Consider the following 15,296-nt stretch of genomic DNA (forward strand, 5'->3'; position numbering starts at 1 on the left):
TGATTCATCCAGCCTGACATTTCACATGAGGTACTCTGCATATAAGTTAAATAAGTAGGGTGACAATATACAACCCTGATGTACTCCTTTCCCAATTATGAACCAGTCTGTTGTTCCATGTCTGGTTCTAACTTTTGCTTCTTAACCTGCATATAGATTTCTCAGGATACAGTGTTCAAGTCCCATGTTTGCTATTTATTAGCCATGTGACCTTGGATTAGTTATCTGACCTTTCTTAGTCTCAATTTGCTCAACCATAAAGTGGGAACAGTGTTGTTTTTTTTTTTTTTTTTTAATATTATTCTTATTTAAGTTCTTCCAGATTGCAAAGAGAAACCCATAGGGGACCTCAGATGAGGTGGAGAAGTGTGTTGTTAGGAAGGACAGGGTGTCTCCAAGGCTGAGCTGGCAGCTACTTCATGGAGGCTAGGGAGGGTCCCATATTCATTAAGGAGGTGGCTGTAGCTTCAGTGACTTGTCAGCCAAAGACCCCCACTGCTCCTTCTAGTACTTCTTGTTATCTCCCTATCATGCTTGCAGTCCTTACCTGAAGGGTCTGACAGAGCTAGTTTGTCATTGTCCAGAATGGAGCATCCCCATGGGGCAATGTTTTTGCACCACGCCGCCTCATGTCCAGAGCTCTCTTTGGCTCACGAAGTGTTTCCTGGTCTTGCCAGCTGGAGACATCATCTCTGAGGAACAGCAGAGGCATCTGGAGAGAACAGCTGAAGGCCAGTTTGGCTTCCAGTGTGTATCAGTTTCCTAGAGCTACTCTAAGAAAGGAACACAAGCTGGGAGCCCTAAACAACAAGCATGTACTGTCTCACAGTTCTGGAGGCTACAAGTCTGAAGTCACAGTATCAGAGGGCCATCCTCCTTCTGAACCCTGGAGGGGAGAATCCTCCCTTGCTGCTTCCAGCCTCTGGTGTTTGCTTGCAATCTTCTACACCCTTCAACTTGTAGAAGCATCTGTGCAGTCTCTGCCTGCACTGTCCCCTGTCTGTCTTCACTGTGTCTCAATCTTCACATGGCCTTGTGCCCTCTATGTGTCCAGTCATATCAGATGAAAGGCTCACCCCGCTCTGATAGGGCCCCATCTTAACTAATACGTCTACAACAGCTTTATTTTCAAGTGAGGTCACATTCTGCGATACTAGGAGTCAGGGCTTCACTGTATCTTTTCAGGGGACACATTCACTCATAACAGAATTTCACAGACTGCCCAGAATCTACCCAGCAAGTTTGTGGTGAATGTTACATGAGATGATAACATATAGTTTCTACCATGATGTCACATAAAATAAAAGTGTCCCCCCAAGTTCAGTGATTCTCAAACTCTATATCAGCAACAGCCCCTGGGGACAGGTTAGAAAAGTATATTCTCAGGGCCCCCTCCAGACATGCCGAATCAGAAACCTGGGTGGGACCCAGAAATGTGTGTTCTAACAGGTCCTGCAAGTGATTCTAACACAAGCCAAAGTTTGAGAAAAGTTTTTTTTTTTTAAATTCAGTTCTCTGGCATGGGCAGAAGTATAGGCTGATAGAGAGAAGGTTGAGCCCACTCACAGCTTCCCAGGAAAGCTTTCTGAACAGCCCCAGGCCCAGTCCTGCCAGTCCTTAGAGACCTGTTGCTATCCCCCCTTGGCCACGGGGCAGCCCATCCCACCATAGTCTCACATGTTGACACCCTTACGTGTTGGGCCACATCTGATCTGTTATGATTACGCCTTTGTGGGAGTGTTCTCCACCTCACAGTCTGAGGGTAGTAGCTCTAAGGATAGGGGCACCCCCACCCTCCTACCTGGCATAATCATGCTTCTCTCTCTCTCCACCCTCTGCAGAAAGAGTTGGCTGGTGTGAATGATCTGAAGGTAATGAATGGTCTCTTCTGAGACACAGAGAGATGAGATGACCCACTAGGTCACACAAAGGTGTGTGACAGAACCAGACCCAACACTAGCACTGCCAGTGCTTCTTTTCCTAAACCTGAATTTTTTTTAAATAAATTAAAAAAGAATTATTTACTTTTGGTTGCTGCCTTCAGGCTTTGTCTAGTTGTAGGGAGTGGGGGCTACTCTTTGTTGCCATGCACAGGCTCTAGGCATGCAGGCTTCAGTAGTTGCAGCACATGAGTTCAGTAGTTGCAGTACATGGACTTAGTTACTCTAAGGTATGTGGAATCTTTCTGGACCAGGAATCAAATCCATGTCCCCTTCATTGGCAGGTGGATTCTTATCAACCACCAGAGAAATCCTAGACGAATTTCTTCCCTGGACGATTCCTTCTCTCTAAAGAACTTCTTTTAACATTTCTTTAAGGCAGCTTTCCTAGCAACAGATTCAATTTTTGTTTGCCTTAGACAAAGTTTTTACTTCTCCTTCACCTTTGAAGAATAATTTCACAGGATAGAGAACTCTAAGTTGGTGTTTTTTCCTCTTAACACTTTAAGTATTTCACACCATTCACTTGCTTGCATGATTTCTGAGGACAAGCTGGATATAATTCTTCTTGACTGCTCTATAGGTAAGGTGTTTTTTTCCTCTGACTTTTTTGGGAGATTTTTTTCCTTTATCTTTTCTTTTCTGTAGTTTGAATATGATATGCTTAAGTGTAGTTTTTGTTGACATTTATCTTGCTTGGTATTCTCTGTACTTCCTGTATCTGTGGTTTGGTGTCTTTAACATTAATTTGAAGAAGTTCTCTGTCATTTCTTCAAATATTTATTTCCTCTTCTTTCTTCTCCTTCTGGTGATACTCTTAAAAATCAAAGATCTTTTTCCTTTAAACTTTTGCACTGATGAGGTTACTACATGTCCAACCTGGAAAAGATTGTTGGGATCATAAGTACCATGTCAACCTCATCTGCCGATACACATAGCATAACCACTGGACCTTCGCCTGTAGGAATGTGTTTTGGACATCAGATGGGATATGGTTAAACTGCTCTTCTAATCCAACTCCTGATCTTACAGGAAACCAACCCCCTTCCCACATTTCAATGCCCTCCCTGGCGTTATGTCTTTACACTTCTTCCTCTTACATTTGTGTCCACTCTGCTGGCCTGTTTCTTCCCCATGTCAGTTCAGAAGCAAACTCAAGCTCTCTTTCTGTGGTTTGCACCAAAAAATCCACTAAAACCACTCTAGCTAATGGTGGAGATGCATATTGAGATGTTTAGCAGTGTACTGAGCCCTGAAGCATGTTAAAAAATAAGATGGACTGATGTGGCTAGAAGAATGAACAGATGAGTAGATGTGATAAGATGTTAGTTGGAAAATCTAGGTATATGGCTGGTTGCTTTCTTTTTTTTTTTTTTTTTTTTTTTTGCTTTTCTATATATTTGAAAATTTCCACAATAAAGTTTTTGGGGAAAGATTCATTACACCCAGCATTTTGTGATTTTTTTTTTTTTTTTTTTTTTTTGTAACTTGAATGAAGAAGGAAGGGGTTGAAAGAAATGACGCGTGTGTGCATGTGCTAAGTTGCTTCGGTGGTATCCGAATCTTTACAACCCGATGGACCGTAGCCCACCAGGCTCCTCAGTCCATGAGATTCTCCAGGCGGGAATACTGGAGTGGGTTGCCATTCCCTGCTTCAGGGAATCTTCTGGACCCAAGGATCAAACTCAAGTCTCCTATGTCTCCTGCCTTGCAGGTGGATTCTTTACTGCTGAGCCACCAACAGGCATTCAGCCTTCTGCAACTTGCTCATTCTGTCCCCTCACTCTCTTCAAAACTAACAGAATTCTGCCTCTCTTCCAAGCAGGGAAGTCCCATTCACCCCTTAAAGCCCTCTGGAACCTCACTCTCAAGCTATGTAGAGTCACTGAAGAAAGAATGCTTTGCCTGAAAGGCATCTGCAAACATCTCTGTCTCCTGTGAAGAATTCTCAAGTATGCATCAGGCCACCTCAGCTCCAAAGTTAACTAGGACTTCTCCTGAAGCTTACTCTTCTTCTCTTGATCATAGCAACCTGGAATTTACATTTTTGTCACTTTCATGGAACTGTCAGGCTTTGGAGGAAGTCTAAGACCCCATAGGAGCTGTAACTCCAACAATCCTCTTATTTCAGTGGAATCTATATTACCTTCCTGTGGCTGTTGTAACAAATTACCACAGACTCGGTGGCTTAAAACAACAGATACTTATTCTATCACAGGTCTGGAGGCCTAAAGTTCAGAGTCCATTTCACCGAGTCAAAGTCAAGGTGTTGGCCAGGTCACTCTCCCTCTTGGAAGCCACAGGGGAGAATGTTTCCCTTACTGCTTCCAGCCTCAGGTGACTGCTGGCTTACCGTAACTTGTGGCTTCATCACTCTCATGTCAGCTTCTGTGGTCACACTGCCTTCTGTCTTCTAGCTGTAGTCAAATCTCTGTTTGCCCTTCTCTCATAACAATGTTTGTGATTGTATTAATATTTAGGGCTGTCCTCGTTAATCCAGGATAATCTCATCTCAAATTCCTTAATCTAATAACATCTACAAATATCCTTTTTTCATAGAAGGTAGCATTCACAGATTCCAGGGATTAGAAAAAGGATGTCTTTGGCAGAGGTGTGGTAGTCACAAGACTATATACATTTTTTTTTTTTCATTCTATTTAATTGGCTGCTCCGGGTCTTAGTTGCAGCATGTGAGATCTAATTCCCTGACCAGGCCTCCTGCGTTGGGAGGGAGGAATCTTAGCCACTGGACCACCAGGAAAGTCCCGTCACTATATATATTTAAGTCCACTATCTTCTGACCTATAAGGCCAATATTATTATCCCAACTTTAAAGATGAGAAAACTGAGATTCAGGAGGTCATTATCAAAGATCACAGTTAGCAAAGAAGTAGAGCATTGCATTGAACTCAGTTTTGTGACCTTGAATTTAGCAGCCTTACCTGGTGCAGAATGAATCTGAGCCAAAAGCCACTAACAAAGAACAATTATTAACAAATACCATAGTCAGAGCTGTGTTTACACTTGTATGTTAACCACTGGTCTGTAGTGAAATCTTCTTCAAGCTTAACTTCTCCTCACTAAGAGGTGGAGTCCTGAAACTGCAAAATACTTGCACACAGGTCTTTCCTGGCTGTATTGTGCTTGACTTACTGGTCATTCTCTATGTGTATTAAAATATTTGGACATAAGAAACACAAAACTTAAATTCTTACTTATATGCATGTTTACCTTTCACTCAGACCCTGGTTTGGGGATGAGGAGGTGGAGTCCTAACCACTAGACTGCCAAGAAATGCCCCACACCTTATTTTAGATCAATTTTTCTGCATCTATAACCACAGACAAGCCACTTCTAGCCCCTCCCTCTATCTGTAAGTATGGGTAGATTAGGTGGAGAAGCTTGAAATAGATGGTCTCAGAAGGTCCTTCCAACTCTATCATGCTTTGATCCAATTGTGAAACTACAAACAAGTATGTCAGGTAATATCAATCTCTGCGTATTGGTGTGTGCTCTTCATGTCCTATGGCCCATTGCCAATCACATCATGTTTGTTTAGGGAAGCCCTGGCAGGCAGCACTCACAATGAAGCGTTCATCCATGTTTGGCCAGTTTTGAAAAAAAGGATCCCAATCCCTGAAAAAAAAAAAAAAAGAAAAGCTACACCCAAACACTAATGCCTGTGATCAAGACAGAAACTTCAGCATGAGAAAAAAGCACAGCAAAACAAAAGTTTCCCGAAGAAATCTTTCTGAATTTTTTTTAAAAAATTTAAAAATTTTATTATTTAGTTTTGGCTGTGCTGGGCCTTCATTACTGCATGGGCTTTTCTCTGGTTGCGCTGAGTGGGGGCTACTGTCTAGTTGGGGGCTACTGTCTAGTTGGTGGCTTCTCTTGTTGTGGTGCACGGCCTTCAGTAGCTGTGGCTCCGGGGTACCAGAGATCAGGCTCAGTAGTTGTGATGCACAGGCTTAGTTGCTCTGCGGCGCGTGGGATCTTCCTGGACCAAGGATCAAACCCACGTCTGTTGCCCTGGCAGACGGATTCTTTGCCACTGAGCCACCAGGGAAGCCTTCTGAATTCTATATCATTTGGAAATAGTCCCCAAGCAATTTCTTATCTTAAAAAAAAAAAAAAAAGCTATACCAAAATTATGTAAAAACTTTGCATAGAAGGAACCAGTACAATGTTTTATCCAGTGGCATTATATGATGGTGATTATTATATTTGATTGATTGGGTCTCTGGAAAACTCTATCCTGTGCAGAACATTGGGTGCTAATTGTAGTTGATTGAGATGGTGCTGTGTCCAGGATTGGCAAGAACCCCCCGGGGTTGGACTCTTGGGCTGCTTCCAGGCAGGGTGTGAACTGGTGTGATTTTCAGGACAGTAATTTGGTAGTATGTTTCAAAAGCCATAAAAATGCGCTTCCCTTTCTGTTGTTCATAAAGAAATGGACAGATATTTGGCCAGGACTCCTCACCCCTACATCCTCAGTCTTCTGTTGGTGCAGGAGGGAGGTGTGCTCTGGGAACACTCCACACAAGCCTTGGCTTTTGTACTGGTTTTTGGTCCCAGATCCCTGCATGGACCCTTCCAGGCCTACTAAGCTGGGCTGGAGCTTTTGGGAGCCACAATGCTCATTTTGTACCTTGGCGCTAACACTTATCCCTATACTGACCACCTTCACCTTTGTCCTCAAGGCCCATCTTTTAATCTTGGTCCTAAAGGATTCACCACCTAAGAGCAGGAAGAAACAAGGAAAGACAAGCCCAAAAGAAAGAGAATATTCTTTCCTAAATTTCTTGAGAAAAACGGACTAAAGATAGCCCACTCCTAGACCTGTCCAGGGCCTGTGACAACAACAGGTCCCAATAACAGGCAGTCCCACGTCCATTATGTTATCTCAACTTGAAAAAAGACCCCAAAAGCCTCTGCCCTTCATTTTCTTCCTGGAGTAGCATCCCTATCTTCTGAGAAGCCCATATGTGCGAGCTTTCATGTTCTTACAGAGCCTGTCCTCCTGGCTTGGCTGGTTGGTCCGGGAGTAGGTACCTGATGGGGAAGTGCAAATATACTTGACTCCCTGGGTCCTGTTTCCTCTGAGGCTCAGCAGTGTCCCTGCCCTTCCCATGGTTGGGTTACACGCCCTTCTTTTGATTACCTGAGATATACTCCAGTGTTCTTCCAGCTGACTCCCCTTTTGCTTAAAGTAATCTGTAATGCATTTCTAATACAGCAGCCTGGGGCCTAAAGAACAGAGGCCCCTAAAGTAGAGCCTAGACGGAGCAGCCCTCCATGGACACCAGAGGGTTACACCTGTCATCACCCAGAGCCTTACCTCTTAGCATCATGTCCTCATAGGATTTTTCTGGATCTGTGTCAGCCATTCCGCTCCTGCTCTTCCTTTCCAAGGGGCCTTGCAGGGGAAGCTTTGCATTCTTCCTGATGGTAGGAGAGTGTAGAACCTTAGCAAGTCCGTGTTCTAGGATTTTATCCTCAGGACATAATTGGAAATACACACACATATTTAACTATGAAAGTCTTAGGGTTGCATTGTTCATAACTGTAAAAAAAAAACCTGGAAATAGTCTAAATGTCTAATAATGGTTAAAAGAATTATGGTCCATCCTTGTACTAGGATACTTTGCAGCTATTAAAAATGTTATCTTGAAGAACATACTTAATGACATGGAAAAGTGCTAATAATATAATATGTGAAAATCAAGATATAAAATTTAATATACTTTATAATCTCAATTATATCAAATACTACTATGGATTCATAGTCAAAGGCCAGAAAGAACCACACAAATGCTATTAACTGCTTTTTTTCTAGTCATGTATAAATTCTTCACTGTCTTTTCATGTATAGGCTTAAATATTTTTATTTTGTTCATGATATATCTTAGGTGTATTTATGATGATAATGCAGTTCTTTTTAAAAAAAAATATTTATTTTTGGCTGTGCTGGGTCTTTGTTGCCACTCTCAGGCTTTTTCTAGTTGCAGTGAGCAGGGACTGCTCTCTATTGCAGTGCACAGGCTTCTCATTGCAGTGGCTTCTTCTTGTTTTGGGGCATATGGGCTCTAGGCACATGGGCTTCGGTAGCTGTGGCATATGGACCCCATGCTCCACGGCACGTGGGAGCTTCCTGGAGCAGGGATTAAACCCGTGTCCCCTGCATTGGTGGGCAGACGTTCAGCCACTAGACCACCAGGGAAGTCCTGGTAACACATTTCTGTAGTGTGAGTCAGGGTGTTATGTTTAAATTCTTTTTATAACATTTAGCATAGCTTTAAGTTAATAAAAAAATAACTTTCAGGATGGTTATGATGATGACAACTTCAAAACTGTACAGCAAATATAATTTTCTTTAAAAAAATATAAAGAACCAAAAAAAGAACCACACAAAAATAACTTTATATCTTCATTATGTTTTCTGTTTTCTGAATTGTCTATGGTGAGCATGTTTTACTTTTTAAATCTAGTATTAGGTTGGTGAAAAAGTAATTGTGGTTTCAAGCTGTGAATTTTAAATCATTGTAACTAGGCTCAAACACATCTTTAATCAAAATAGGGCCCACTACAATCAACACATTTTTGCCAACAAGAAATAATTTCATTTATTCCTATAGCATAACAATCCATGCTTCAGAATTCAGTGAGCTTCTGGAAAGAATTTTCTGCCTCCTGCTAATTGTGGAAACATTTTCCTGCAAAAAAGTTGTCAAGATGCTTGAAGAAGTGGCAGTCAGTTGATGAGAAGTCAGGAGAATATGGTGGGTGAGGCAAAACTTTGTAGCCCAATTCATTCAACTTTTGAAGTGTTGGTTGTAAAAAAAAAAAAAAAAAATGAAGTGTTGGTTGTGTAATGAGTGGTCGGGTGTCATGGTGAAGAATTGTGCCTATTCTGTTGACCAATGCCAGCTGCAGGCATTGCAATTTTCAGTGTATCTCATTAATTTGCTGAGCATACTTCTCAGATGTAATGGCTTTGCTGGGATTCAGAGAACTGTAGTGGATCAGACGGGCTGCAGACCACCAAACAGTGACCATGACCATTTTCTGAGGCAAGTCTGGCTTTGGGACTTCTTCTTTGTCCAACCACTGAGCCAGTCATCACTAGTTATCCTGTATAATCCACTTTTTGTCACATGTCACAGTCTGATGGAGATATGATTTGTTGTTGTTGCATTGAATAAGAGAAGATGACACTTCAAAATGACAATTTTTTAAATTTGAAATCAGCTCATGAATCACCAATTTACTAGCTTCCTCACCTTTCTAACTTGCTTCAAATGCCAAACAACCATAGAATGATTGATGTTGAGTTCTTTGGCAACTTCTCAAGTGGTTGTAAGAGGATCAGCTTCGATGATCCTCTCAGTTAGTCATTGGTACCTTCTGATGGTCAGCCACTGTTCATCTTCAAGGCTCTTGTCTCCTTTGCAAAACTTCTTGAACCACCACTGCACCGTACATTCATTGGCAGTTCCTGGGCCAAATGCATTGTTGATCTTGCAAGTTGTCTATGCTGTTTAATGACCCATTTTGAACTCAAATAAGAAAATCACTCTAATTTGCTTTTTGTCTAACATCATTTCCCTAGTATAAAATAAATGTAAAATACATAGCAAGTAATAAGTCAAAGTAAAAGACATAAAGTGAAAAACGCACATTAAAATGATGTGTAACATAACCATATTTATTTAAGAATGTATTCCAATATCAAACAGCAAAGTTCAACAATGTAAAACCACAATTACTTTTAAACTAACCTAATATTATACTTTAGTATATTATTTTTCATTAAATTAGAATATCTTTTCCTATAGAAAAATTTTATTTTTCTCTCTGGAGTTTGCTCTAAGCCTTTAACAGACAGCTACATAGCCACCAGGAACTAGCCATAGAATTCTCTCCAAAGCACCTGTTCTCAGGTCACTTGTGTCCCTGAAATGCTGCACCTGGCTGGCTCAAGGGGCTGCAACCCCACCCCCAAAGCAGGATTATTCCTTTAGTAGCTGGTGGTTTTTAACACCAAACTAGTAACCAGTCTTTCCCATGACCTTTCTGCAATCCCAAAACGACCCCAGGTAATTTGGTAATTCAGCAGATTCTATTAGCTGCCTTTTTCCAGCTCTTGTTCAGTCAAGATAGGGAGCCTACAGACTCCTGGGTTCCACAGAGGGGGCAGCAATTAAGGAGCCCAAGTCTGAGATTCAGGACAGATTTTGCTTGTAGTTACAAATGTGCGATTTTAACAAGAAACACAAAGGTCAAGGATCAAAGGTTCCTGACCTCCCTGTGCTGACTGCAGGCTTGGACAAGCCTCTATTCAAAGCTCTTTGCCACCTGTCCACAGGCACAGGTGATGATGCAGGGGAAACAATCTCGGACACCTTCCTGACCCAGACTGTCTCTTCTATTCATTCCATACAGTGTGACTAATAAGAGTGAACCCTTGTCATGTACCAGACACAGTTATAAATGTTTTATATATGTTAACTCATTTCATCTTTAAGGCAACCCTGCGTGGTGGGTTCTGTCATCATCATTACAGCACCATCATCATCTATTTTTAGTAGATGGGAAAGCTGAGGCACAGGAAGGCCAAATGCACGAACCTGGGGCTTATAGAGACAGGGATTCCAACCCCACTGAACTGGTTATAGAATCTGGGCCATTAACTCTCTTCTCTTTTGCCTCTCTGTGAGGTGAGTTCTGCCATTCTATCTTCTGCCTTCCTTCCAAACCTGGCCAGAGGTGGTCAGTCAAACACCGTGACTCACCAGCGAAACAGCAAAGTGAATGAATCACCCCTTCCCTGCCCCACCATTCTCCTCCTCCTCCAATTATGCAAAGAGGGCAGCCGCCAGGACAAGTCAATGGGCCCCCCTCCTGAAGTGAGAAAGCACTATAATTCTTTGCTGGTTTGGGGGAAAAGAAGAAATACAACATCCATCACTTAATGAACACACTCTGCACATGCACACATGTATAAGTTAAATCATTTGGTTTTCAACAACCCCCCCCTTTTTTTTTTATTGTGCTAAGTGGTTTTATTAGAGAAAGCCGAGATTATAACAGACTCAACAATTGGCGTTGGGGTCCTTCTTGCCAAAGGTGGGCACAACCTTGACAAAGCCCTGATTGTACTATGTAATGCCTCTTGGCCCAGCCAGTGTTCTTTTTCTCTTGTTTGGCCACCTTGGAAGTCTGACCTCTTACTTTACCAGCACAGGCCAGAGAACCATGGACTTTACCTCCAAGCATGTGGGCGGCTGCTTCTAGAGTGCTCAGAGCTTTACCCCACATTGGCCTAGGGTAGCCTCATCCTCTAGGGATGTACCTGTCAGGAGCAGGACTTGATCTCCTGGAGCGACACTCTCCAACAAGGCTACATGAGCCTTGATCTGGGCGAGCGACTCTTGGCCAGTCACCTGGAGAGTGTATAGCTCCTGGGTGTGGACAAAGAGCTGCATGTTGCTGACTAGATCACAGACACTGCTGCCACTGTCTTGAAGATGGAGTTGAGAAAGCATAACCTGTGTTATTTAACTGGGGTAAAATGACTTTACAATCCTGGGTTCATTTCTGCTGTACAATAATGTGAACCATCTTTAAGTATACATATATCCCCTACCTCTTGAGCCCCCCTGCTCCCCAACATCCCACCCCTCTAGGCCATCACAGACCACCAAGCTGAGCTCCCTGTGTTACACAGCTGCTTCCTGCTAGCTAACTGTTTTACACATGGTAAGTGAAGTGAAGTGAACGTCACTCAGTCGTATCCGACTCTTTGCGACCCCATGGACTATACAGTCCATGGAATTCTCCAGGCCAGAATACTGGAGTGGGTAGCCTTTCCCTTCTCTGGGGGATCTTCCTTACCCCAGGGGCCGAACCCAGGTCTCCCGCATTGCGGTCAGATTCTTTACCAGCTGAGCCACAAGGGAAGCCCAAGAATACTGGAGTCGGTAGCCTATCCCTTCTCCGGCGGATCTTCCCGACCCAGGAATCGAACCAAGGTCTCCTGCATTGCAGGCAGATTCTTCACCAACTGAGCTATCAGGGAGGCCCCCAAAATGATGTAGATTTATGTTAATACACAAAAAAGTGCCCATACTATATTGTTAAGTGAAATATGTATGTTGTAGAATAATCCCATTTTTGTTAAAAAGCAGCACACATATATATATGTATGTATGTATGTGTGTAGAAAGATATAACTAATGTGCTAAATTTTGATGATGAATAAGTATGGCTTCTGTGATGAGAATTTTATATTTTAAATTAGTTTTTGAAGCCTCCAAGAATCTCTGCTTGGCTTCTAAAGGCATGCATGCCCTTGACCTTCCCCGTGTCCTTACAAAGCCTGTTAACAGTACGATTTATCAGAATGCAGTTATACCAGCCAGGGAGGGAAACCATGCCAGCCTTCCCTCTCCCAGCTCAGCCCAGCCTCATTTTTATCACCACTGGTAGAGCAGGCTTTGCCCATGGTTCTTAAAACTACATTAGGCTTGGTGCAAGGAGTGGAAATGAGAAATGGGCTTTTCCATGAAGGCGTGGTCCTAAAACAGGTGGCGATGATGGAAAGATATTCCTTGGAATTTTCCAAGTCCAAGGTTATGGCCCAGTGTACTTTTAAGTCATTGGATGACAGCATTTGCAGAAACTCCTGCTATGAAATACTGCTTTTAAACTCTCCCCTCAGCTGCCCAGTCTCAGAAATGGTACATTTCTAACATTGTGTATTTAATGGGGCATTTAAAGTGATGCTAGTCTAAGAAAGCAGCATGGTCTTGGTTCTCTCCCTGCAGAGACTGGGTATTTCACTCCCATAATTACGGGATACTGCTGGTATTTCCATTGCTCCAGGAACTGGGTTTTCAAACTTGGAGCAGAAACTGTCTCAGAAGAGTTTTTCTCTGAAGGTGTGCCACCAGAAACAGACGTTTCCGTCTCCTCCTCTCATTTCAGTCTTTTCCTCTGATACCTTTCCTCCCTTAATTCTACCACCTTTAAGAGAGACACTCAGATGCTGGCTTTTCTGTTACATTTCACTGAATTGCCATACGCTGTCTTGCTTGGAGTCCCTTGGACACATCCCTTCCCAGGGCCCAAGACCCACCCCATGACCCCAACAAGTACATACCCCTTTATAGTGAGAACTTGCTTTGATGGTCAGCTGGTGCCCTGAAAGACTGAAAGCTGTAGGCCTTCAGGGTCAAGCTGGGTAATAACCCTTGGTTATAAGACAGGAGTTTTGGTTTAGCCAGCAATGAATGCTGTATGTAAAATGAAAAGGGGGATTGTCTTTTAACTCTGTCTTTAAACAGTTGGTTTTTCCCCTTCTTCTCTGACTCTTAGAAGGTGGAATTTTATTTTATTTTATATTTTTGTTGAAGTATAGTTGATTTATTGTGTTGATTACTGCTGTATGGCAAAGTGATTCAGTTATATATGTGTGTGTGTATATTTATATATATGCACTAGTGCATATATATATATATACACACACACACACACTAGTGCCCAGGTGGCACAGTGGTAAAGAACCCACCTGCCAATGAAGGAGACATTAGAGATGTGGGCTCACATCTGGGTCGGTAAGATCCCCTGGAGGAAGGCATGGCAACCCACTCCAGAATTCTTGCCTGGAGAATCCCATTGACAGAGGAGCCTGGTGGGCTACAGTCCATAAGGTTGCAAAGAGTTGGACATGACTGAAGCAAATTAGCACAGCATATATGTATATATATGGTTTATCATAGGATATTGAATATACTCCTCTGTGCTATAAAGTAGGACCTTGTTTGTCCATTCTATATACGAAAGCTTACATCTGCTAACCCCAGCTTCCCACTCCCTCCCTCCCCCTCTTCCCTCTTGACAACCACCAGTCTCTTCTCTGTGTTTGTGACTGGGTCTGTTTTGTAGATAGGTTCATTTGCATCATATCTTAGATCCCACATATGAGTGATACCACGTGACATTTGTCTTTCTGACTTCACTTAGTATGACAGTCTCTAGTTGCATCCATAATGATGCATATCTCATTATTTCATTCTTTTTTATAGCTGAGTAGTAGTCGTCCATTGTGGGAGAAGGAAATGGCAACCCACTCCAGTATTCTTGCCTAGAGAATCCTGTGGACAGAGGAGCCTGGTGGGCTGCTGTCCATAGGGTTGCACAGAGTCGGACATGACTGAAGTGACTTAGCAGCAGCAGCAGTCCATTGTATATATACCACATCTTCTTTATCCATTCCTCTGTTGATGGACATTTAGGTTGCCTCCATGTCTTGGCTATTGCAAATAGTGCTGCTATTAACATGGGGGTGACTATCTCTTTTTGCGTTATAGTTTTGTCTGGATATATGCCTAAGGATGGGATTGTTGGATCATATGATAATTCTATTAACTAATTATTAACTAATTTTGTTAGTTTTCTGAGGAAACTCCATACTGTTTTCAACAGTGGCTGCACCACCTTATAGCCCCACCAACAGTGTAGGAGGGTTCCCTTTTCTCTACATCTTCTCCAGCATTTGTTATTTGTAGTCTTTTTAATGATGGCCATTCTGACTGGTGTGAGGTGTTACCTCATTGTAGTTTTGATTTACATTTCTCTGGTTAGTGATGTGGAACATCTTTTTTTTTCATGTGCCTCTTGGCCATCTGTATTTTTATCCAAAAGTCTACAAGCAATAAATGCTGGAGAGAGTGTGGAGAAAAGGGAACCCTCTTACACTGTTGGTGGGAATGCAAACTAGTACAGCCGCTATGGAGAATAATGTAGAGATTTCCTTAAAAACCTGGAAATAGAACTGCCATATGACCCAGCAATCCCACTCCTGGGCATACACACCAAGGAAACCAGATCTGAAAGAGACACGTGCACCCCAGTGTTCATCGCAGCACTGTTTATAATAGCCAGGACATGGAAGCAACCTAGATGTCCATCGGCAGATGAATGGATAAGAAAGCTGTGGTACATATACACAATGGAATATTACTCAGCCATTAAAAAGAATACATTTGAATCAGTTCTAATAAGGTGGATGAAACTGGAGCCTATTATACAGAGTGAAGTAAGCCAGAAAGAAAAACACCAATACAGTATACTAATGCATATATATGGAATTTAGAAAGGTGGTAACGATAACCCTGTATGCGAGACAGCAAGAGAGACACAGATGTATAGATCGGTCTTTTGGACTCTGTGGGAGAGGGCGAGGGTGGGATGATTTGGGAGAATGGCATTGAAACATGTATATTATCATATATGAAACGAATCGCCAGTCTAGGTTCAATGCATGAGAGAGGGTGCTCGGGGCTGGTGCAC

General features: G+C 42.5%; 1 pseudogene; it reads right to left on the bottom strand.

Moving 5' to 3' along the window:
* Window positions 1-11,035: 11,035 nt before the first annotated feature.
* LOC133048761 (ubiquitin-like protein FUBI) lies at window positions 11,036-11,428 on the bottom strand (annotated as a pseudogene).
* Between the last annotated feature and the right edge of the window lie 3,868 nt (window positions 11,429-15,296).

Source organism: Dama dama, chromosome 29 (assembly GCF_033118175.1).
Source record: "Dama dama isolate Ldn47 chromosome 29, ASM3311817v1, whole genome shotgun sequence".
NCBI lineage: Eukaryota > Metazoa > Chordata > Mammalia > Artiodactyla > Cervidae > Dama > Dama dama.